The sequence below is a fragment of the Cupressus sempervirens genome, chromosome 6 (assembly GCF_028749045.1).
Source record: "Cupressus sempervirens isolate cs-2001-9-10 chromosome 6, ASM2874904v1, whole genome shotgun sequence".
NCBI lineage: Eukaryota > Viridiplantae > Streptophyta > Pinopsida > Cupressales > Cupressaceae > Cupressus > Cupressus sempervirens.
The window spans coordinates 132,123,050-132,148,762 of record NC_143123.1 but is presented as its reverse complement, the minus strand read 5'-3'; positions in this window follow the sequence as shown (position 1 = coordinate 132,148,762).

The following is a 25,713-nucleotide window of genomic DNA, read 5'->3' as shown; positions in this document are numbered from 1 at the left end:
ATGAAAGTGGAAAAGGGGGCAAAATAGGAGAAAAATCTAGGTCCAAGTCAAAGACCCATTCAAGGCATTTGACATGACCCCAAATCACTTACTCAGAGGGGTAAACACTCTTAACATGGAAGTGCTTCCATTTTAGGATGATACAAAATTGATAAAGAGGCCTAAGCCACCTAAGGGTAATGCTAGAACACTTGCCTTCATCATTAAGAATCAAGACTGAGACCTTCTTGCACACATCATCATGCCTCCTCCTCATTCTAACACTGAAGAAGTGACTCCTAAGGATTACCAGATGAAGGAGATCATATCGAGAAAGCCCATGGTGGACATGATGAAAGTGTTGATCACTACAGGCGTCAAGCAAGTGTTCAAAGACATGGATCAGGAGGAATTAGAGATGATAATGCTACAAAAGCATAAAAAGATATTAAGAGGCTACCTAAATGAAGTGGTGGTACCCATTGACCTTGAAAGTCTTGAGATTTTTCTTGGAATTGCACTTGGAAGGAAGCAAACAAGGCCATACATGGGTTCATTTTTTGAAGCATGTCAGTAATGTCATGATAGTTTTGAAGAGAGAGGAGTACAAATAATACAGGGAAATTTGAACTTGTTGCACCATATCCAGACTAATGTTGACAAGTTGGTTTCCATTGTAAACCAAGATTTTGGGCTGATGGATGAAGTGTGTACCTAGGCTAATGATTTATATGCACTCAGATCGATAAAGGGTCAAAGGTATTAGATGTTGATGGAAGTATACTCAACAAAGGAGATAGATAAGCGAGATGATTGGATAGAGAAGATATCCTTGAGCAATAAAGTTATGGAGGGATTAGATAAGGGAATTCAACAAATAAAGAATAAATCTCAAGAGAAATTTTTGGAAGCAGAAGGTACTTTAATGTTGCTAGCCTTGAGATTTTTGAAGATGAGTTGAAGACCAAGATTTCCTCAGTGCAATCAATAGTTCAACAATTTAGAGACATATTAAAAAATGCTTTGTCAGAAGATGATGTACGATAAGAATTGAAAATTGAAGCATTGTTGGAACTTGACACCAACCTTGAGGATTTTGTGGAAACTAGAATAGAAGTAAGCAACTACCGACAAGTAGTTAAGAATAAATATGAAGCATTAGATTTATCAGAGGCTAGTGAAGCTGTAGAAATAGTATAGAAATTCAAGGGGAAACATCCATACATCATTTTGGTATAAAGGGGAAGAAAACCTAGATACTAGAAATTTAGTTTTGACACTTAGAAGATTTTTTGGATTTTTGGAACTTGTCTCCAAGGTGCGTAGGTGCACTGAAAGTTTTGAAAAGAAGTAGTACACTGAAAATCACCTACCAGTTGCTATTTTAGTGCATTCCATACATTAGAAATGCACTCTGACGGTAATTCAACTCCTAAAAATGCCTAGAGAAGGCTGAGCTTCCATTTCTAGAGTTCCCAGAGACTTCTAGGTCATCTCACAACTTCTATATTCTTATCTTCTCATTCTTTTATTGTTTTATGTCATGTAAAGGCTCGTGCACCCATTAATTGATATAAACAAGGGTGGATACCTAATTAGCACCATTTAGAGAGTCAGTTTGTATATAATTAGATTTGTTTTATTAGTTTTTAGCATAAGTTTACATTCAAAGAGCTCTCACTCCTAACACAAAGAGGGAGATGATTTTCTTTGAATACATGGATGTAATATGTACTCTAGGCTATTATTTTAATGCAATAATATATGTTATTGGTGCTCTTATTTTGAGTGTAGTTATTATTGTCATAGTGTATTATTTTTATGAATGCATGTTCATGAATAATAATGGAGTCAATAGTTTTATTGTGTTGTTATGATTGTGTGATCTTTTAGTTCTAGTGTTTGCCTTGTGTTAACGAATTTCATTGTTGTGATGAATTGGAGAAAGGATCATCTTTATTCTTGCATAGTATTTTGTCTCATGTGAGCACACTTCTTGTGGCCTTGCAATTTGATGAAATGTGAACCATCTTTCAATTATTAGTGAAGTTTCCATTGATGATTGCATTAGTAGAGTTGAGGAAGTACTGCTTGTGATTTCATTGGTTTCCCACTAGATCCTTTTGATAATTTAATTTGTAGATTTGTTGTTGCTTTGTCTTATGTCTATTAGGAATGTCCCTTTTAGTTATTTTCTTAAAATATCTTGTTACTCTATCTTTTTTTTTTTTTTTTCAAAAACTTGGTTAAAATAGGAATTCATATAATCACATTGATAAATTGCATCCATCATAAAATAGAAAACACAAAAATATATCTCTTTGTGGTTACATTTCAGTAGTAGGTGTGAAGATTGATTGGAACTAGCAAAGGCCTCCTTGTGAACATACATATTTATCTTCAATTGAGCTACCCAGTAGGTTGGAAAATAGCCATCTAAAACCTTGGAGTTGGTCATTTATCATCTTTTTAAGAGAGATATTTGAAAGGATCTTTGTCATTCAACATCGTGCAAAATGACAACTCAACATATCTATGCTATGATTTTCTTGTAAACATGCTTTTAAAATTCCTATAATTGAGGTTGTATTCCTTGAGATTTTGTCTGGCTTTGTTTGTAATGCTTGTACTTGGGTTAAACCTAATTGAAGTTGCATAGAGATCATTCATGGTCTTAGACTCACTATTTTTATTCAGTTCCAATATATTGAGATTCAAACAAGAAGTTCTTGCATGGAAAAAATTAGTAGTGTTGTCTATTTATCATTGGTCAATGAAAGTACGTCTTTGTCATGAGCATTCATGCTACTAGATGCATATGCGACTCTCCCTCACACTGGAAGATATAAAGGGAAGAAGGGTTCATTTGAGGAGGAGATAAAAATGAGTGGTCACTTTGCCAACTTGTGGTTGGAATGGCATAACATTCTAGTGGTGTCAGAAATTGTGTAGTAGAATTCGATCGTCAAGAATCTCGTAAGGATTTACTTTTCTCGGTTTGTGTTTGTACACAAGTCTATTCAGTCAAAGGCTAGATACCATGAATATAGAAACTTTTATTGATAATAAAAAACAAATTATGTATTTTTTTAAATTTCCATAGCCAGCAACAAAACTAGAAATGGTGATCTAAAATATTTGATTTTGAAACCAATTTGATAAGAGATACTATAGTTTTTCTAGGATTTGATTTGTCTTTCAATTAAAAGAATCATTTAGATAAAGAATTGATATTCTAAATGATTCACAAAGACCTAATTATTTTTGGATAGATATCAATTTTACTTAAATGGGGATTGCCTGCTCAATGGGCCAGTATGAATCTTTGCATGATTGGAGAGTTAATCTTAATTCTGTAGTACAAAAAAAAAATGATGCTTCCTCATCTTTCATCATGTATTTCATTTATGTAAATGTTATATCATATGTTAATTTTTTAATAATATTTATATTAAATTTAGTTTTTTAATTTTAAAAAAAAATGTTAAAACAAAATATTATAAACTAATGTTATTTAAATTTAAATATAGTTATTTTATATTTATTAAAAATACAAAGGAGGTATAAAAGGTAATTGTAAAAGGTAGAAGTGCAAGGGTGATCTTTGGCACACGAAATCATTATGAAATTTAAGGTTCAAGAATTTTATTTACACATAGTATCCTACCCCTATTATGTGACTCTAGAATATTTATGAATATTAGTTGATAAAGGGTATAATTTTTAAATCTTATTCTTATTTTTATCTTGTTTATTGTTTGCCTCAATAAAAAGCCCATTTATTATACAATACAATAATAATGCATTCATTCTTTGCACATAATTTACTAATCTATCCATTTAGATCATTCATGGAAGTGTGAAATTGATTCTATGGTTCCAAATCTTTAAAATTCAAATTCAAATTTGCTTGACTCTTGAACATTTCAGTACATATTGAGGCTCAACCAAGATATGTTTGTGTGATTAACATGCATGATCTTTTACATAAAAACATTTCATTGTACATATTTATTTCACTTATCTCACACCTAAGGATCCTTCCTCCTCTTAGGGAATTCAAGGATCATTTTATGAAATTGATAAATGATGTTAAATATGACTAATAGTTTCAATATGCTTAACAATTCACAATCCATTAGATAAACTTTAAGCATAAGTGTATCCATTCTTGTGGGCATTCCTTCCTTCCTTTTGTCAGATTTTATTGTTAAAAGTTCATATATAATATCAAAAGTATTTTGTTGTATTTGGGAAAATATTTTTTATTAAGAGAATATTAGGCGTTAATGATATTATTATTATTATATGCTATTTTAAAACAATCTCATTATAAACAATAATTAAATTTTAAAAAAATTAAAGTTTTTATTTTATTTTATTTTAAGAGATTATACATGTTTTGATATGTATTTTCATATAATTTTGATATGAATAATTGATAAATAAGGTCAAGTGGGAGTTGTTGCACAAATATTATGACATTGATGGGCTTATATCGACAAATATAAAAATATTTGTATTAACAAAGTAAGATGTTATGGAGAGATCCAAAGGAATATATGGAAGGAAAAAATGGAGAACTTGGAGAAAAGAGGGAGAGTTATATGGGCTATGTAATATATAATTTTTTTTAAATACTAAAATTGAACCTCCTTGTTACAGGGGCTCAAGGAGCAACTGCTATGCTATGAGCTCATGCTCAAAAAAAAAAATTCATTAAATAATGTAAATTAACATTTTTATTTATAGGCAAATATATGTACACTACAAGGAAAATGATATTTTTAAAATTATTTTATTGTATTTATAAATTTCAAAATTAATTTGATCTTATAAAGATTTATATTTTAAAACTTAGGCAATTATAATTTTTGTATTAAAATTAATTAGTTGAGATTTAGATTTTCAAACTTGATATGTTGTAGCAATTGTTTTGATTAAGTAAAAATAGGTTTTAAAGGACCCGAAACCTTACATCAACAGAGTATTAAGAAAGTATCATGAAAAGAGAACAAACAAACAACATGAAACAGACCTCAGAAAACATAAAGAGGTCACAGACAACATTGCTGGAAAAGACAGCAAAAGACCAACAAAGGAAGAACAATTGATCGGCTAAGGAGTATTAATCAGATGCATAGCTTGGTTCATAGAGAATGCATAGTCTCAGCAGCAGCATTCACCTCGTCCTTCTTAGTGGTTTCCTCCATCTTCTTTGAATTGGCCTGAGTTCACTTGCTAGAACCTTGAGAGTCTGCCCCTGGGGGAGAAACCTGACCTTTATCTGCCTCATTCTTTTTCAAGAAGCTGGTCATGTTATCCCCCAATTGTTTGATTTGTTTATCCATGTTACCCAGTCTGGTTTCAAATTTAGACACCTTCCCCTGGATAGTGCTAATGTCCTTGTCCATCACCTTCTGCTTGGCTTCTAACACAAGGATCTTATGCATCAGATTTTTCACTTCTTCCACATTACCTATGACCTCCAAGAGCTTGTCGATCTGCTAACCTAATGTTCTTTCCTCTCTGGCTATCTTGCTAAGATGCTCCATTTCTTTGTTCAATAACACCATTTTATGTTTAAGAATGTCAATGTCCTTCTTTATAGAACCAGGGTTACCAAATAAGCTTTTAGAGGGCCCGATTCCACCACCAACACAATCACCTCTGTCAGATTTGGATCCCTGTTCACCATCATCAGTAAAGTTGGAAGCCTCAATCCTTGTTTTCACATTTTTGTTTTCCTGTCACCATAAAGACTTTCTTTTTCTTTCCAAACGTTTAGCAAGGGGCTCATCATCTGACAAAGGAGAAGCCCTCTCATCAATACAACCTTTGCCCTTCCCTTTGCTACATCCCCTATTTTTTGCATGTTCTCTAACAATTTCATCAACAAAATCACTTTCCCTCTCCCAATCAAAATCATCCTTCTCAACACTCTATTTTTTCCTTTTAGCACTAACACTCGAACCTCTTTTAGGACTAACCAGACCCCCTTCCGCCTCATCTTGTGTCTCAGAGTCATAGCCCTTTTCCTGAATACTTCCTTCAGTATCTTGATCTTCCCCTATAAAATTTCTAGGTTTTGGGATTTTTTTAGATTTCAGCACATTCATAATCAAAACCATTAATCCTTCATGACAAACATGTTCACCAATTAGGTCATGCTGAATAGGTAGGGTAGAATTGGAGAGAGATTGAAAAAGGTATGAAGGAAAATTTACCCTAATGTCATGACGAAAATGATTTGCCAACAAAAAATGGTAACCATACATTTTTTTACATCTTCCATCCAAAGTCATATATTCCATAATAACATAGAACACAAACTGCCATGAACAAGACACAAAAGCCAGGTTAAAATAAGAAGTACCTATTTTAACCAGTCGATTTCTTTCATGTTTGGTCTTAGCAAAGTCATCAATCGCCTTATCCAAGTTCTTCCTTTCCCTATAGAAATTCATCCCATCCAACTCCAAACTCGTAGCCTCCGCAATGATTTCTTCTGTAACCTCGAGCCTCTGGTTCCTGGCCATAATAGAACCATCCTTCCAAGATTTCACAAACTGGTGCGTAATAGTTGGATTTTTACCTTTGAGTCTCTCTATGTAACTAGTAAAATTGCCACGCCTAAGGATATCCCACACCTTGATTTTCTTCTTCCAATCCATGCAGCTAGGCAGTTTGACCCATTTCCTCTTACCTCCCATGATCTTTGCAACAAAAGCATTGTTTTGCACGCACTGAAAGCCCCCAAAAACTTTGCGAATACCACTAGCTGAGCACAGATAGAAAGAGGCAATCCATAAATCGTGCGTTCTACCCACATTTCTAAAAATAATTGCCCACCTCACTCCAAAGGAGTTAAAATCATAATTCTCTGATAACATCATAATTAAAGGATTTTTGCTAGGATTTCCATTTGTCCTGCTTAACATGCTCACAACCATCAACAAGTAAAGTGTCATATGAATCCCATATGATTTTTTGATCATTACAACATGCCACATTCAAAGCCCAATTAGCTAAACCATTGGCTTCCCTATAATTATGGGATATAATGCAATTTTGAAAGGAGTTAATAATATAACTAGCCTTAGACATAATATTACTAATGGTCCATGAAGGTGGATAAATTTTTTTTAAGCAGTTTATAATATTGAGGGAATCACCTTCAATCCAAATGTTCTTCAAGTTCAGATCTTTAGCATAAATAAGACCAAAAAGTGCAGTAGAGGCTTCAGCAACATGATTGGTTTGACAACCCAAAGGTATTGCCATACCACCAACAAAGTCCCCATTAGAATTTTTAATCATCACTCCACAACCAGCAATGCCCGAGTTCCCTTTTGCAGCCCCATCAAAGTTAATTTTGAACCATTTAGTCGGAGGGCAATCCCATCTAGCACTTTCCCTAGGTTTGGGATCTTTAGTATTCAAAATCATATTCCTGATATTCCAGTTATTCATCACCCCAGCATCCCATTCATTAAAAGGCTGCTGTCCCTTACCACAATTTTTGATATTTTCATGCAAAAGGACCTTGATTTTATGGAAAACCTAAGTAGGATTGGATTCCACCCCTCTAAAGATTTTATCATTACGTTCCTTCCATATACCCCAGCAAAGATAAGGAAGGATAAGTTCCCACAACCTGATAATTTAAGTATTCTTGGAAGGAGCTCTCCAAGAAGAAAAGAATAGTTGGATGGTAGCATGGGATACCCAGTCCATGTTCATCAAACTCCAAATAAAATCCCACACTTGCTTAGTAAAGGAGCAATGGAGCATAATATGGTCCACCGACTCCCCATCATTTTTGCAATTGTTTATTGTGATAAGTATAGATTTTCTTTGAATATTTTACTAAAAGGTATAAGTTAATATTTTATAATGTATTAAAATATTTTTTAAGAGATATTAATATGGTCTTTTTTTTTAGGCAAAAAGTGGCAAGCCACTATAATATTTTATTAATCTTATTCATAAAGTTCAACTGGGAAATAATTAGCATAGAAAACCCAACATCCTCCCTTATATATATACATAGTTTTTACATAGTTGTTTTGAAACTATTAAAAAATGCATAATTACAATAAGGTGTATCAACTACCACCCAATGATAGTATATCAGCTTTCAAAAACTAATTATCAACACATTTGAAATTCTCGATAACATTTAATCCATCAAAAAGGCCAAAAATCAAAATCATACCAAAAAAACCAAATTGAGATCTCTATTCATTCTTCCATATCATCATAGCCATGAAAACACTTGCCACCCATTTTAGTCAAACCTTCCCAAGCATTTTTTCAATCACACATTGAAGCATCTTACCCATATACTGGATTAACATCTATAGTACTCCAGCTCCAACCACAATCACTCTCAGGTCCCCAGCGAGAACATGCCACCTCTAAAAAGTTGGGAGACCAACCTGAGCTAGCATGAGATGTAGTGTGTGAAGGGATAACTGATTCAAAAACTAAATTCTAGGTATTCCTTTCTTCAATCTAAAGGTTCACATTTCCCAAAATTGGCCCCTGAGAATGAATCAAGTTTGAGACCCTTTACAAATCTATGCGAGCATATCCACTTTCTTGACTCTATCTTCAAGTTGAAAACCTAAGACACGGGAGGTGGCTTGTAATGCATTTTTAATGTGGAAAGAACTGTAGTTTTCTATCACCTTCCTAATGGCTTCAAACAAAACAAAACATTCATTCTTGACCAATAACTGAGAATGAGAAAATAAGCCTCCCACCAAGGCCATACCACTCCAGAGATCATAGTGTTGCATAGTGACAGACAGTTTGTTATTAGCAATTAAATGACTCTGAATTACCTTTTGAGCCAGTGATTGGAGAAGCAAGGGAGATTGCATTAGGTTCATGGCATTGGACAAGAAAATGGAGGCGAGTTGCGATGAATAAAGGAAGTGGGGCATTGTAGAAGCCAGTAATTCTTCACCAATTACATGTCTAATAGCTCGCCTAATAGTTGGAGAATGAACTACAAACATTAGATCAAGCACCACATCACTTACTTCAACAGGAAAAAAACCTTCATCAGGACTCAGAGAAATCCATGTGCAAAAATTCTTTGGCAACATAACCCAATGTTGTTTATGGCAAAGCTCGCAGGAAGCAGCAATATCCATCCCTTTCATTATTTTGGAACAGGAAAGAGACTACAAAATAGAGTTGTCTAATAATTTGGAAAGAAATGCAGTATGGAGAAGGCATATAAATGAAAAATGTCAAGTCTCTTTTCTTAAAATCTAGAATGTGGTATAATTTTTCCCCATAAGAGCCTTGTGAATTTGCATGCAATATGTCCTTTAATAAAGTTGTATTTTGTACTACCCAAAGCTGCCATAATTGCCCAAATTTTACCACATGGACCACAAATGATACACCTCAAGTTTAATAAATGCGGCATGTATTGACTATACCACAACATGATCAAAATACTGATGCGGTTACGAGCAGGTAGTCTTGTCAAAATCTATTAATCTTTTAAGATCATCATATATTTCTATCATAGATATTGGATGAAGTGATGAAAATATCAACCCATCACAACCTAAATTTGATAGGGAATCAACAACTTGGTTTCCTTCCCTAAATGTATGTGAAATGTAAACATGTTGGCATTCATCTAAAAGCCTCTAGATTTGATTGAGAATATACTTTAATTTCCATGAAAAAATTCTCCTATGTATACAAGCACCTATAATTACAAAGGAATCTCCTTCAATATGCAGCAGACGAAAATTACCTTGTTTAGCTAATATGAGACCAGATAGTAGATCTTGGGCCTCTTCCATATTATTTGTACCAATAGGCAAAGGGGAAGTTGTAAGTGCCACTACTTCTCTATGGGAGTCTTTGATGCATGCCCCAAAACTAGAATTTCCACGATTTCCTTTGGATGCTTCATCAAAATTCAATTTCCAATATCCTGCATCTGGAGGTCTCCAAAATACTTTCCTTCGAGATAAGGGAGAAGAGGTACTATTATTAACTTTCCAACCATTTGGAATGATTAACTATTTCCATTTTAGAATCACTTGAGAGTCCCAAGAAGTAACAACAAGATTAAATTTTGAATTTCTCAAACTTGTGTTTGTCACCTCTGAGATTGTTCTTTTAGTTCCCTCCAAAACTTTTTCTAAGGTATGACACTCTTTTTTGAAAATGCGCTTATTCCATTCCCACCAAATAGACCACACAACCAATGTCGAAATACATTTCCAAAGATTTTCAAATAATGAATTTGGATAAATAATTGGTCAAGATTGAAAAAGATCTCAAAGATTATTTTGGAGTGGAGTACTATAATTTAATTTGTTCAAAATAAAACTCCAACACTGATGTACAAATGAGCATGAAACAAAGAGATGGTCCATTGATTCTTCACACTCTTTACAAAAAATGTAGTTGAATGATGGGGCAATGTGCAATCTATTCAATCTGTCACTAGTCAAAATCCTATGCTTCAATGCAAGCCAAGTAAAGCAACCTATCTTTGGAAGCACAATATGGTTCCAACAAAATGTAAATGCTCTACTAGCAACTTTATTCGATTATTTTTGTTGCAAGATTTTATAGCCCTCCTTTACTGAATATTGGACATTCTTAGCGGGATATGCAGAATGTTATTATGATTACAATCTAAACATAGATTTATGAGTAATGAAGAATTGAAATTAGAGCTTTTTGTAGTTCTAGTAATGGTTAAAGTTACGTTAGAGCTCAATTAAATTCAAACCAACCAACTCTTGATATGATTAGAGAATAAGATGAAATGTTTAAAAAAATTAAAGAATCAATAATTTTTAAGTGTTTATTTTATTTTATTTTATGGAAATATGATATAATGCAGGCATTTCAAAAGGTTAGGTTTTTAGCGGGAAGGCATAAGGGGAGAGAGGCTAGAGGGAGAGAATAAGATAAAATATATGAATGGTGCAGGGGCACCTAGGTAGGGTCATGATAGACCCAGGGTTCCTAGGTTTTTCTTAGCTTGTAGTGGTGCTAGCTACACCACTAGGACAATAATGGGACTAATCTAGTCCTAAGGTGAGATAGGTTAAGTGTGGAAAGCCTCATTAGGCCTTGTTGCATGATTAGGTCAATAGGGCATTTCTATATTTTGGAGTTTAGAATAGCCAATTAAGTGTTTTAAGGTCCTTTTTACATGTTTTAAGTCCATTTAAGGCTTTTGGTAAAGTTTTGGAGCCTTTGGACCAAGTTTGAGGGCAAAACACTAAAAGATTTAAAAGTTGCTAAAATTTTGTCAATGTTGTCATTGACAACATTGACAACTTTTTGTTGCATTTGAGCAACTTTGTAAATGGGGCTTGGTAAATGTTTGAAACAATTAGGATGAGAATGGGGATGTGTATTTAAGGCCACCCTTGACCTTTTGAAAGGGTTGGAAGTTTTAGAAATTTGGTGTGTATGGACTAAACAACAAGAAATTAGTTATAGTTTTATGCTTTCTGAGTATTTTGACACTTGCATTGATTGAACATGGATTTTTTAGTGTTTGGAAGTATTAGAGGAGTGAAATTTAAGATTATATAGGATATCAATTTGCAATTTTTGTATGTTTTTAGTTGGTTAGATAAATTATTTTGTTTCTTGTCTGCATGTTGTTCTCAATCGGGCCATTGAGCAAAATGGAGTCATAGCTGCTCTTCCCATTGTGGAACTTGCACAGGTCTTTGGGATTAGGAAGATTAATCCTTGTACATATTTTACAATGAAGGAGAAGCACTGGGAAGCAAGGGGAGTTTTTTTGAAGTGATTCCTTAGGTGAGCCAAAGATGCATGGCTAGGGATCACAGGTGAATGTAGAGGTGTTAGGAGGGATTGAATGCTTGGAATGCTTCAATAAAAGCTTGGAATGTGATAGAAGGATGTTTTTTGAAGCCCCAAATAAAGTGGGAGGTAGTGGAGGGTAAAATTCAATTCTTGTCAGAATGGTTCAAGTTCTTTGCAAACCCTAATTTTTAGGCACTATTGTAAGTCATATTGTATACATGTTCTAAGAGCCCAAGACCTCAATAATCCTTTAGTACTCTAAAATGGGTGTCTAAATCCATGATTTATTTACCCCCTTATTAAGGACTTTTGCAAGTTAATCCAAATTTTTCATCAAATGTAGGGCTACTTGCTTGTATCCTTTTTGCAAGCAATTTTGTACAACTTTATGTGTTTCTTGGTGTAGACACCTAAATCTTTTAGAAAATAAAGTATTTTTATTTTCTGAAAAAATTCCTGATGACATCATCATTTATTAATTTATTTATTTATTTTTATGCCATTAAATCCCTTTATCTTAATTAAAAATATTTAATTAAGGATCCCTCCCAAAAATGTTTAAATCTTATTTCCTTATTTATTAATTATTTAATTAATAAATTGACCAAAGCCCCCAAAATAAATAAAAATTTATTTTTTGCCCAAAACTTGGCCAATTTCCTTAAGACCACTAACCTCTTCCAAAATCTTCTAATCCTTCTTTAATTTTGATCAAAGGCTAATCCCATCATTTCCTACCCCTAATCCCAACTCAAAATATTTAATTAAGATTAAATATGAATCCTCATGTTTTTAAAAAAACTTTTAATAAATATCTCCTCAACCCAAACCCTTGAAATAAATAAAACTTTATTTATTTCCTAAAAATCTAATTTATCCTCATCCTAAGAAGTTCTAGACTCTTCTAAAAAGTCTTTATCCTCATCCTAGGAAGTTCTAGACTATTCTAGAAAGTCTTTATCCTCATCCAAAGTCTAGACTCTTCTAGAAGATGTCTTTAAACCTAATCCTAATCCCCTCCTAACCTTGTCACATTCCCTAAACATGGGTTAAGACTTACTAACCCAAGCCAAAGTTAACAAATATCTCCTCCTTCACCCACCCTCATTAAATGCCATCCACTTTCCTATCCCTAAGCTAATCCTAAACCATCCTAATCCATCCTCTAATCATTTGCACAATCCTAAGCAAGCTTAAAACCTTCCTAATCAAGCCCAAGTTGAAATTCCTCTTATCTCCCTCAAAATATCCCAACCATAAAATTTTATGAAGCCCACTAGGCCATAAATGACTCTTCCAAGCCCTTTCATTGCTCTTACAAGCCATTATGAGGGTTTTTATGAAGATTTTATCCCTTGAGCCTCCTTTTTTGACTCATCCTTCCCCGTTCCTCCATCCTCTCACCCTATGACATGTGTCACTCCTTGATTGGCTGTAAGGAAGCACAATCCATGTGCTCTCCTCTCATGCAATCTGAGCCCTCCATGAGCTTTTCTCCATCCTTGTATCTTAGCCCTCAATCCCTCAAACCTCTTGCCTATAAATTGGATCCTTCCCCTTTGCAAAAGAACAAAATACATGAAGTAAAGTCATAATGCCATTTTAAGAAGCCATTTTACATCAAAACCATACACTCACACCCAAATTCCAATTCCATTTGAAGCCCTTTTTGAAGCATAAGCTTGAGCATACATCCTATCTATTTAGACAAAGCCACTCAATAAGAGAGCTTCTCATTGAGAGAGCCCATTAATGGCTCATATTCTCAATTGAGAGCTCATCTTAGTCTATCTTGAAGTTTATGAATTTTTTTTAGTTTGTAGAAGCTTTATTTAAATTTGGTTTCTATTAGCATACTAACATTGCTCATATACACTTGGAACTCGATTAGGGTTTCAATTCCAATTGTGATAGTAAGTCTTAGAGAGTATCTTAGTGTCTTCTGAGATTCTCATACCTTCATTTTGAGTGTTATTTATTAAGTTGGGGCTGATTGTGGAGTTAATGAAGATGAAGCAAAAAGGTCAAGGCAAGCCTAGGAAGTGGTAAAGGAATGTTAGTTCTATCTAGTTGGTGTGCACTAGTTGAATGGACTAGGAGCTCATAGATAGGATCCTAGGGAAAGTAGGGTAACTAGAAACTCCAATGGGTCAAGAGAAAGACATAAGGAGACCCTAGAAGAAACTAGGGTGAGAGCAAGACTAGTTGTTACATCAATGAACAAAAAAGAGGGATAGAGAAGTGAGAAGTTTGGAAGTGATAAAAATAGGGAGGGAAAAATAGTGGGAGTGTGTATGTGTGTATGAGGGAGATAAATATGAAGGGAAAGACATAATAATTGAAGTGAGAGGGAGAGGAATAGGAAGAGGAGAGAGGAGAGTGGCAAGATGAAGAGATATAGTAAAGATATTTGAGGTGATAGATAATATATAGCTAGATACATATAGAAAATCAAAGAGAAATAGATAAAATAGAATATATATAGTGATAGGTGAATAGTAAAGAGAGGAGTATGATAAGATAGAAAAAGGGGTGTATGTGTGTATATGAAAGATATAAAGGAAAGGATAGGGAGGTAGATAGGGAGAATGTGTGAATTAGAGAGAGACATGTGGATGTAAAAATAAAGAGATGTATAATTATAGAGTAAGATGGAGAGAAAGAGATAGTAATGATGAGACAAAGAAAATTTTAATTTTTTTTAAAATTTCAAATAGTTGAGTTGTCCATTTTGTATAGGAAATGAGAGTCGAAGGGGTAGATAATTATAATGAGAGATAAGGAGAGAGTGCAGGTGGTGGAGGGAGAGTGAGTAAGATGAGTAATATAAAGAAAAAAGTGGGGTAGAGAGGTAAAAATATTGATATTGATAAAAATAGATAGGTAAACATAGGGAGAAACATCGGATATATAGATGGATCATAATCATATATCAAAGTATATGGTAGTTATGAAGGGAGAGATAATGAGGAGGGCAATGGTAGGGAGAGAAATAGAGGAGAAGAGGAGGGAAATAGAGAGAGAATAATAAAATGTATGTGGTCATTGATGAATAGAGAAAAAATTGATGGATAGACTATATACATTGAATAAATCAAAGAGAAAAAGATAAAAGAGGATATAGATACATAGGAGTGAATGATAAAGAGGGGTAAGATAAAATAGAGATTGGTAGGGAGAAAGAAGTGTTTACGTTTTTTAATAAGAGAGATAAATATATGAATAGGGAAGTAGATAGAGTATAACTATTTGAGAACATCATCAAAAGTATACAAGACTATCAGCTTAACCCTTGCATGCTTCAAACGTGCAAGTGTTAGTTGAATACATATGGTCTATTAATATTTTGTGATTGTTTATATAATCAATATATCATTTATTGTAATAATAATAATAATAAATCTATATAATCATTTTTTGATTGATATATCCTATTAGCCACCACATAAGAATTAGGGAGGACCTCAATTACTATTTGACAAGGGTATCTAAAATTAGGGGAACAAAGACTCAGAAAAATTGTTGGCCATATGCAAACTCAAAGGTTGTGTTAATGCCAATAGTGGCATGTTGTGATGGTTAAGTTCTTGGTTTTTTATCCTTTCCATCAAGGCTTCAATCTAATGGGGATGAGGTCCCCCGTTTGTGGCCTCACTGGTTCATAGCTCTAGGTCAAAGCATTTACCCCCCTTTAAAAAAAAGGTTGTGTTAACTAATGTAACTTGGAAATAAATGTGAAATAAAATTCAAAAATCAAATATAGGTATATGCTATTCTTTCACTAGAGAGAAATCCCCATTATGCAGTTGCAAGAATATTCTAACTTTTAACTACAAAAACAAAATCTAATGACTTTCATTATTTAGCTATTAGACTCCTCTTACCACTTACCTTAGTTGGATTTAACAACAAAAAGGCAACTGCCAAGTGCACACAAGAACATTTTTTTTGCACAAACTTCTTTTCTTATTTTTGTTCCTCGATTTTAATTTTGGCAGTTTTCTTGAGTTCTTTATTGCTAAGGAAGGAAACTCCCATCATCCGATTATCGATTTTCTTTTGTGGATTAGTCAATTTTTGAGATCAATATGATTTCTAGATGTTTCTTACATACATCATTAGGCTTTAACACCCAGTTCCCATCAAACTCATTATTGGTTAGATGGATATTTTATGAATGCTTCAATATTTTTTATAAAAATATCTATTATTTTTCTATGGGTGTGGAATGAATTGTTTTAATGTGAGAGTGGTTTTTATTGTTTTTAAAAATATTGTAATGTTGGCCATATAATTGGTTTTTTAATCTTTTCAAATGAAACATTTTAAAATGTTTATATCTTGTTCCAAATACATTTAAAATTATTGTTCATTTGGAATTTTACAAGAGATCTATTAAAATTGTTAGATACAATAATGGTAGGCCAGTTTGATCCTCAACTGTCACTTTTCTTTGCGGGATAGGCAAGTTCTCCACTTTCCATGTAGAAATCATCCCACTTTATTTTCTATATTGAAATATTTTAACTAGTTACATGTAGGATTTTTTTTTAAATTTATAAATTTATGGAGGCAACCACATAGATGATTTAGGAACCCAATATGGACCCACTTATGCCTAAAACCTCTTCAACTTAGAGCCAAGGATAAAGGGGCATCTACACTGTCAAAATCACTTGGGGCACAATCCCAACATCATCCCTTATGATGTCAAATCCTTGCACTTAGCAAGACTTGATCCCTGGTGGGCTCTTCACCATTGAAAAACACATTTATTAAGAAAATAAATGAGGGCCTAATTGGTGATTAAGTGTAGTTTGATTTTCTTATAGAGGAAGAGATGACACATATCATTCCTAATATTTTGATGAATGCTCTGAATATGATTTGTCTATCTTCATTGGTTCTAATTACTTAAAGATGTATTACACTAATGTACATCACAAATAAAAAATTCAAATTTGTGTCTACTTGCTTGAAAACATTTTAGTTTGTTAATTGTTTGACAAGAACATGGCTACAATGAGTTATTTATAAACTAGTTGTCTACTTGATTATTTTCTAGATACGACCTTTTTGTTAAGGCTATGATATCTAAGTTCTATTGTTATTAGAAACATCACAAATCGATGAAAATTTAATTTTTAAATTTCCCTCTTTGACATTTTTGAAATCTTCATGGGAAATATAGGGGCTCTTGGTGGCATTTAACTTTGTTTATTCAGTAGATATAAATAAGTATGGAGACATATGATTCCCAAAGTAGAAATCATCAACTACTTAGTCCCATTCATAAGTGAACCAAATAAAAAAGCAATCCTAAGCTTCATATTAGTTTAATAGAGTATGCAAATTCATTGGTGTCTAGAAATGAGTTCAAAATTCTACCAGATGTACGTCTCTTTGATTAGCTTGATGATAACTTCCAAACCATGTGAGATATGGGAGCTTGAGGATAACATTGGATCAATTAATTAATATATAAATGTATGAATGTTGTAGAGAAAAACATAAGAATTATTAAAAAGAGAAGTTCTATATGATCCATGTGTCTCGATGAGCTAACGAGTGTGTCTCTAATATCTATGCATGCTTAGATTAGTGGTGCTTGAAGGAAATAAGCTAACATAAACTGAGAAGTTGGAAAAAAAAAACATAATAAGCTTCAACCTCTAGAAGAAAGGAAGATTGAACATATTTCTTCTTAATTGGAATGATAACACATAGTGATATTGCTATCCTATTTGAATGTGTAGTTTTTGAGTCAAACTTATTGAACCATGTTTCATGAGTAATGATTCAACATGAATCCATCTCTTATGAGAATCACTACTCATGAAACATGGGTCAATGATTTTGACTCAAAAACTATACGGTTAATCTTGGTAGCAATATCAAAATTTGACTTGATGTGAAAATTATCTCCTACTTATAAATTATAACACATGCTAATTGATTTGACTAAGTATCCTCTTTGGTTTTGTATTCAATAGTTCACAATTTTTTTAGGTTTAGTATGGCTTATTTTGGTGTGACCATGCACACACACATATATACATACACATGTTCATATATATGTATAGTTGTGCATATGCATACATATGTATATGTACAAGCACATACATGGTAGGGATGGTTGTAGTGCATAGCATACCTATCCATGAACAACCAAATTTTACAATTTACATAGAAAAATGGATGCCTGTGTTGCTATAAAATCTCTCACAGTTCTTCCTCTGCAAATACATGTTCTAGTTCAAAGGACTAATAGATAGGAAGGTAGAGTAAGTAAAAACTGTGTGGAAACAGTGAAAACTCATACAAGAAAATCATAACTTTATTGTGGAATGTGAAATGAAGATTACTGTGAAGATGTATATTATTATGTGATGAAATATCTATCATTGAAGATGAGGAAGTGTGAAAGGATTAGTTTTTTTTACACAGAAAAGATAGTGATAGGATATTACAGGAAATACCATTTCCATAATGCAAAAATGTATTAACCATGTTTTGCACAAGGACTACTATAGACATAGTTTACATCCTACATTCATGATATTGGTGAGTACAAGCTAATTTATAGTTTTCAGAAAATGACATTATCATAATGCAAATATTAGCCATTCTCTGCCCAAAAAATAATAGAATAATCTCATCTATTAGTATGCCAACTTTTTTGTTGATGAGTGACAACAAAACATGTCATTTTGAAGGTTTTGGGATAACTTTAATAATAAATATTTGACTTGAATATTCACAATAGTTAGGTGTGTCTTTGCTTACTTATGATTGTGTGCATACATAAATAACATTATAATTCTGATTCAATCCCCATGCTCACAAAGGTTTTATTTTTGTCTATGATAAATGCTTTATTAATATAATCATGAGTATCAAAAACCTGAATTTTCTTATACTCCAAAAATTCTTTTTTATATTTGATAACTCTCCCTTGCCATCCCCTAAAAAATGCCCCAAAAATCCATGTACTAGAACCCTTGTCCTAGAAAGTTGGGGGAGAAAACATTTTCTATTAAATATTTCAGTCTTGTGCAATTTCTTTTTGGTGCACATCACAAAAATAACTCATCAAGGTAGAAGATGATTTTTCTTACCCATGGGCTCATCTCTCTGGGTGGTAATTTTAATCCTACTTACTTAAAACTAAAACTATATGTTATTGCTCATTGATATTGATTTACCTTGCAAATGCTTCATTTGTTTCATAATAATATTATATAATATTTATTATAATAATGGTTAGTCAAGTTGCAAGTGTCAAATATTTTTTATTTTTGGGAAATCATGTTTGGGTAAGGTCATGATTTTTTCCTACACCTCATCCTTATCAATTTTTTATGAGGGAGGTTGAAGCATTCAGTGGTGCTTCTATTGTAAATAAAATTGAAGTGTTTAAAGTTTGGGGCAACATACTAATTTATTGCTTGTATAAAGAGGTTGACACAAGTTCTAGATTCTAAGAGTGAAGCCCCCCTAAGAATTTGAACCATTGTCATGTGATACCCCTCCTTTGCTATAATTGTAGACTTAGTTGTTAAAGTTCTATATGACTCTTCTATAGATGTGCTAGCCCTTAATTGATATTTGAAATGCAACATTTTGATATGTTGAGTAATTTACTATATCAAGTTGTAACAATTTCTTACTTGTAATGATTATGCTTTAATTGTTCTTAGTTAGTTAATGAAATTATTTTTATGATGATGTCAGATGATGTGTCTCAAAAAGATCTTTATTATGTCCTCATGATCATGAGATATTAATGTTTTTTTCTTTTTTAGGCAAAAGTGGGCGAGCCACTATAATATTTTATTAATAAAGCTGATTCAAAAGCTCAACTAGGAAAGAATTAGGAAGAAAACTTGAAATCATCACTCAATACAAAAAATTTAAGTCATCAAATATTACATGCTAAGTATAGTTCGTAGGTGCAAAAAAGAAGTCGATTTATATTATGGAGTATATACTACCTTTGAACATATAACTAAGAAGAGAACCAAAATAAAAAAATCAATTCTTCAAACTTTCATTCTTCCATCATGACATAGTCTTGAGTGACTTGCATTGTGTGAACATCATCACCCACATCTGATATCCAACTAGTAGTATTGGTGACCAGAATGTGTGATTCCCCTTCTGAACCTGTAGTCAAATTTCCACCTAAAGCTCTCTATGGTGACACAGTCAAGTCTCAACCAATGCTCTATTTAACTAACATTTTTGGAGACCATCCCATCCCAACCATTACATTGTTTTGAGGATGATTACAGAACCCAAAACTCCCATGCCTGCATTCCAATTAAGGATCATGCCAGACATTCTACTCTGAACACTGAGCATTAGTCAGCCTAATTGAAGATAGATGTTGTGAGCATTGACTGGATGGGACATTTGAAAACCTTAACAAGTCCAAAATAGCATATCTTGTTTTTCTAACTCAGTCTTCCAACTGAAAGCCAAGAGCCTGTGCCATGAACTACAATGTAGAATTCATATGTGAAGGGATTTTTTTTATGGCTCTTTTAAGTGCTTCATATGTAACCAAAACTTCATGTTTTTGCAACATTTGGGAATGTGAGAACAAGTTGCCCACTAAAACCTATCTTTCCCATAAATCATAATATTTCATGATGATTTAAGCTTATTATCAACAAAGAAGGGAAGCCTGGTGACCTTGGTGGCTAATGATAGTAGATGTTGGGGTGATCTCATAATAGAGCCATAGTATTGGATAGAAAAATTGACACCATGTTTGAAGGGTATGGGAAATGCTTTAAAGATGGACAAAGAATTTCCTCCCCAATTACCTACTTTATCGCCCAATAGATGGAGGTAAATTGGATGAAAAACATCATTTCTAGGGCCGCATCATCTACTTGCATTGGTAATACATTTTCTTGAGGACTCGGTGGAATCCGTATTCAACAATTCTTTCGCAAGGTCAACCTATGCAACCTGTGGAAAGTCTCCAACATAGCACATACATCTACAAGCATTGACATTTTTACAGATTGTTACCAAAATGTAACAGGCATATTATTTTATAAGCAGAGAGTATACTTGGACAATTGGACAATAATGTGTTTTGATATGCAAAATCAATGTCAGTAATTGTGAATAATAAATTGGCACAAAATAAATAGTTTGACACATGAGAAGTGGGATGTTCCATGTGAAATCTTTGTAATGATTTTCCTCCAATGTCACTGCAAAGCATACTTCACGCATAATTATTACCACAGATCACATAGAAAAATGATTTGGGCAAAAAGGACCCAATGTTGTCACTTTAATGAGCTCAACATTTCCAATGATTGCCCATTGTGGTTGAGCTAAGGGATTTCATAAAAATAGGACTCCTTATCTACCATAATCAATCTTTTAAGATCATCATGCTGATCAATCATATTCATCGAATTTAGAGAAGATATCACCAATCCATCACATCCCAAGTTCGAGAGAAAATATGCAACTTTATTTCCTTCTCAGAGTGTGTGTGAAATACACACCTCATGACATGAATCTAAGAGCCACAAAATTTGATTTTAGATGTATTTAAGTTGCCAAGAGTGTGTCTTCCTATTGATGCAAGTGTTAATGATGACTGAAGAGTCTCCTACATTATGCAAGTGACAGTGATTTCCTTGTTTAGCTAGAATTAGTTTTGCAAAAAGACCCTGTACTTCAGTAATGTTATTAGTACCAACGGGTAGAGGGGAGGTTTTGAGACAAATTATATTGCCCTGGCAATCTTGGATACATGCCCCCAAACCTAATATTCCTAGATTTCCTCTTGACGCTCCATCAAAATTGAGCTTCATAAAACCCTCTATAGGTGGATGCCAATGAACATCAGACCAATCTACTAGCATTGTGGCTAACTTACTAGCACCCCACATAGATGGGATAAATAAATTTTTCCATTCTTGCATCACTCTACCATTCCATGGAATGGCAATAGGGTTAAATTTGCATCTTCTTAAACTCACATTAGTCACTTCTAAAATTGATCTTTCAATGCCTTCTAGAACACTGTCAATAGGATAAATTTCTTTCCTAAATATATGTTTATTTCTTTCCCACCAGATGGCCCATATGAATAGAGCCGAGACACATTTCCATATGTTAAAAAATAGAGAATTTGAGTAATGAACTAGACATGCTTGGTAAAGATCCCATATATTATCCTGAAGTGGAGTACTATAATTTATTTTTTTCAAGACGAAGGTCCAACACTGATGAGCAAAAGGGAAAGTCACAAGAAGATGATCCACCAATTCTTGGCATGCATTACATAGTAAACAATTGAATGGTGGGGCAATATGTAATCTAACCAATCTATCACTTGTCAATAATCTATATTTAATTGCAAGCCATGCAAAGCAACTTGCCTTTGGTAAAACAACATGATTCCAATAAAATGAAAACACTCTAGATGGAACTTTATCTGAACCTATTTGTTGTTGTAGTTTATAACCCTTTTTAATTGAGTAGTTACCATCTTTAGCTGGGGCCCATATTAATTTTTCTTCCCTACCCAAGAAAAATACATGTTCATTTGCCAAGATGTTGCGAAGAGAATCTTTGTCCTATTATGCCAATGGTAATTGATCTGGATCCTTCCAAATGACTTTCCCCAAGAAAATTTTGACTATTGATACATAATGACTAACTTGTGTTCCCCAATGAGCTTCTGATATTGCTATGATATCTTCTAAAGTTTGGCAATTAGATAATAGAGGTTGACATTTCCATGAGTATCTCCAAAACATAACCAAATTCTCACTATTAACTTCCCATGTGACGTATATAAGGACAATGTCTCTTGAGGATATCATAAAGTCCCAAATGACCAAGCCCTTTGGGAGATCTAACATTGACAAGATTCTTGATGGGTCATTGTTATCTAAATACTTTTGTTGCATAATTTGACACTATGTGGATTGAGGTTTACTATACATATTCCATACTAGTTTGCCACCGAAAGCCTTTTTTTTTGTTAAATCTTGCACATCCGCTCCTCTAACTATAGGAATGTGTGTCATATCTTGGAGGGACATGAGGGTTATTTTCTTTACCTCATTCATATTTCCTATCCAAAGGAAACCTCTGATCAACTTTTGGATTTGAAGTAGAATTGATGGAGGGGCCTTAAGAATAGCTAGATAATAATTTGGAAATACTGAAAGCACTGATTTGATAAGAAGGATTCTTCCTAATAATGATAGCCATCTAGCTATCCAAGCGACAATTCTACTGTGTATATGTTGAAGGACTAAAGACCAATAACTTGTTTTATTTGATCCCATGAAGAATGGTATACCTAGATATATAGATGGCAAGAAGTCCACTGAAAATCCCAATGTCCAAACTATCTTATCAGATATAACTTTGTTAGTATTGAAAAGGTATATTTTTGACTTTTGTGCATTTATTTGTTGTCCTAATACATCAAAATACAGTTGTAGAGAATGCTTTATTTGTCGAGCCTCTTGGACTTTTGATAAACCAAATAATAGGGTGTCATCAGCAAATAAGGAGTTTGTGATAGAGATATTTGTGCCATTGATATGTGCACCTTGCCACTTACCTAGCCCATGCTGAAATTTGATAGTTCTACTGAATGCTTTAACCATGATGATGAACAATATCGGAGATAAAGGATCCCCCTATCTAAATCCTTGTGTTGAAGAAAAGAATCCTATTGGTTTATCATTTACTATAACCAAAAACCAAGATCTTGATATACATGCTTTTATCCAATTGCACCAGCCTTTTGAAAATCCCATTTTAAGTAGGACTTGAAATAAGAACTTTTAGCAAACTTTGTCATAAGCTTTCATTATATCTAATTTCATCACAAAATTTGAAGTTTGATTAGTGTTGATAGAATGAAGGACCTCATGAGCCACCAATGCCCATTCTATGGTTTTACGGCCCATGACAAAACCACCTTACTCAGTTGAAATAATGGAGGGAATGAGGTGCTGCATCCTTAGATAAATAGCCTTGGTTATGATCTTGTATGTTAAATTACATAATGATATTGGCTTGAAATCATAAAAAAATTTTGGATCCTTAACTTTTGGTATTATTCTAATATTCATGGTGTTGAAACACTTGAGTACATTCTTATTTTATCTTGACTCCTCAACTGTAGCTAATAAGTCCCAACCAATAGTATCCCAATAGCTTTGGAAAAAGAGTATAGTAAATCCATCCAAGCACAGAGCTTTATCTGGGGGAAAAAAAAAACCACATTTTGAATTCCTTGGATAGTAAAGGGGGTCATAAGCATGGAATTCTCTTGAGGTGACACCATATTTGGAATGGATTCTAAGATCTCATTCACTTGGGAATCCAAAGGTGAAGGGGATATAGCTAGGGTGAGGAGGTTCTTAAAAAAATTTACCCCTTCTTCATGAATTTGTTGTGCATTTGAAATGAGATTCCCTATAACTACATCCTTGATTTCAAAGATTGACTTAGTAGCTCTCTTTTATTTAGCGGTAGCATGGAAATATTTTGTTTTTTATCTCCTTATTGTAACCACAATTCTCTTGATTTTTGTCTCTAATTATATACTTCTTCTTTGCTACACAGTTCTTCCCATTATTGCTGAAGAATTTTTTGTTTTACACAAGTATCTTCATTCATACCATTTTGAATGATGTTGTTATTCATCTAATTTCAATTTGACCTATTATTTTTGTGTAAATACATTCTTGAAGACTTGTTGATTCCATTTTCTAATGAGGCTTTTAGTATGCTTCAATTTCATGGCGAATTGGTGCATCTTAGATCATTTGTACGGGGCACATTTACCTACCATTGTTTTAAAAGTTATGAAAATTGAGGATGATGAAGCCACATCCTTTCAAATTTGAAATATGAATGATACTAAATGTTGTCACCATTATCAAATTGGGAGATATTGAGTGAAATTGAGAAATGGTCAAATCTAGGTAAAGATAGAATCTCTGAACTTATATCCAAATTTTAAAGTTTTCAATCTTGTGATAATAGAAATTTGTCCAGCTAAACTGCAATTTTTGCAAATCCAACCTTCTTATTTGTCCAAGTAAATGAGCCTTAAGTAGGTTGAATATCCATAAGGTGTTATTATCCACAAACTAAGAAAAATCTTGAATAGTTTTAAGGGGTGGGCTAATACCTCTTGTTTTCTCTGATTGACACAAAACTAAATTAAAATCACCCCCAAGGATGTTATTCTAGGAATCTTGCAACTGAATCATATGAGTAAGGTTGTCTTAGACTCTAAGTTTATCTTGCATTGAATTGGGACCATACACATTAACCAAAATGAAAGATGTATCAAACTCTAACATCATCATCATTTGCCAATTATTTTGTTGTTGAATGAGGTATCCCTAGATAATTTGGTGGTTCCAAAGGATGAAAATACCTCCTAAATCTCCTATCCCCAGGGAATGTAAAGAGGACCACTTTGGCCATTTGGCAATTTTCTTTTCAAAATTGTCTTGAGAAAGTGTGGTTTCTTGAAGCATGATTATATTTGCCTTCATAGAATTAGTAGTTTGTTTGATCCTATACCTTTTTTCATAAGTATTAATGCCTCTAACATTCCATGACATTATCTTCATTGTTGACAAGGAGAACCTTTTGTTCTTCTTGTCAATCTTTTAGTAACAACAAACTTGTCATCTAAGGTAGTCTAAACAGTAGTTACTATTTCTATCTTAGTCTTAGAGCCTTTTGGCCTACCTCTAGATTTTGGTGTCTTGGAGACATGTAGGATTTGGGATGGAGATTGGGTAATTGACAAGATTTTGATGATGGTCAAAGAGCCCCACAAAGGAACTATTCTCAGATTCTGTGAGAGATTGTGTAGTG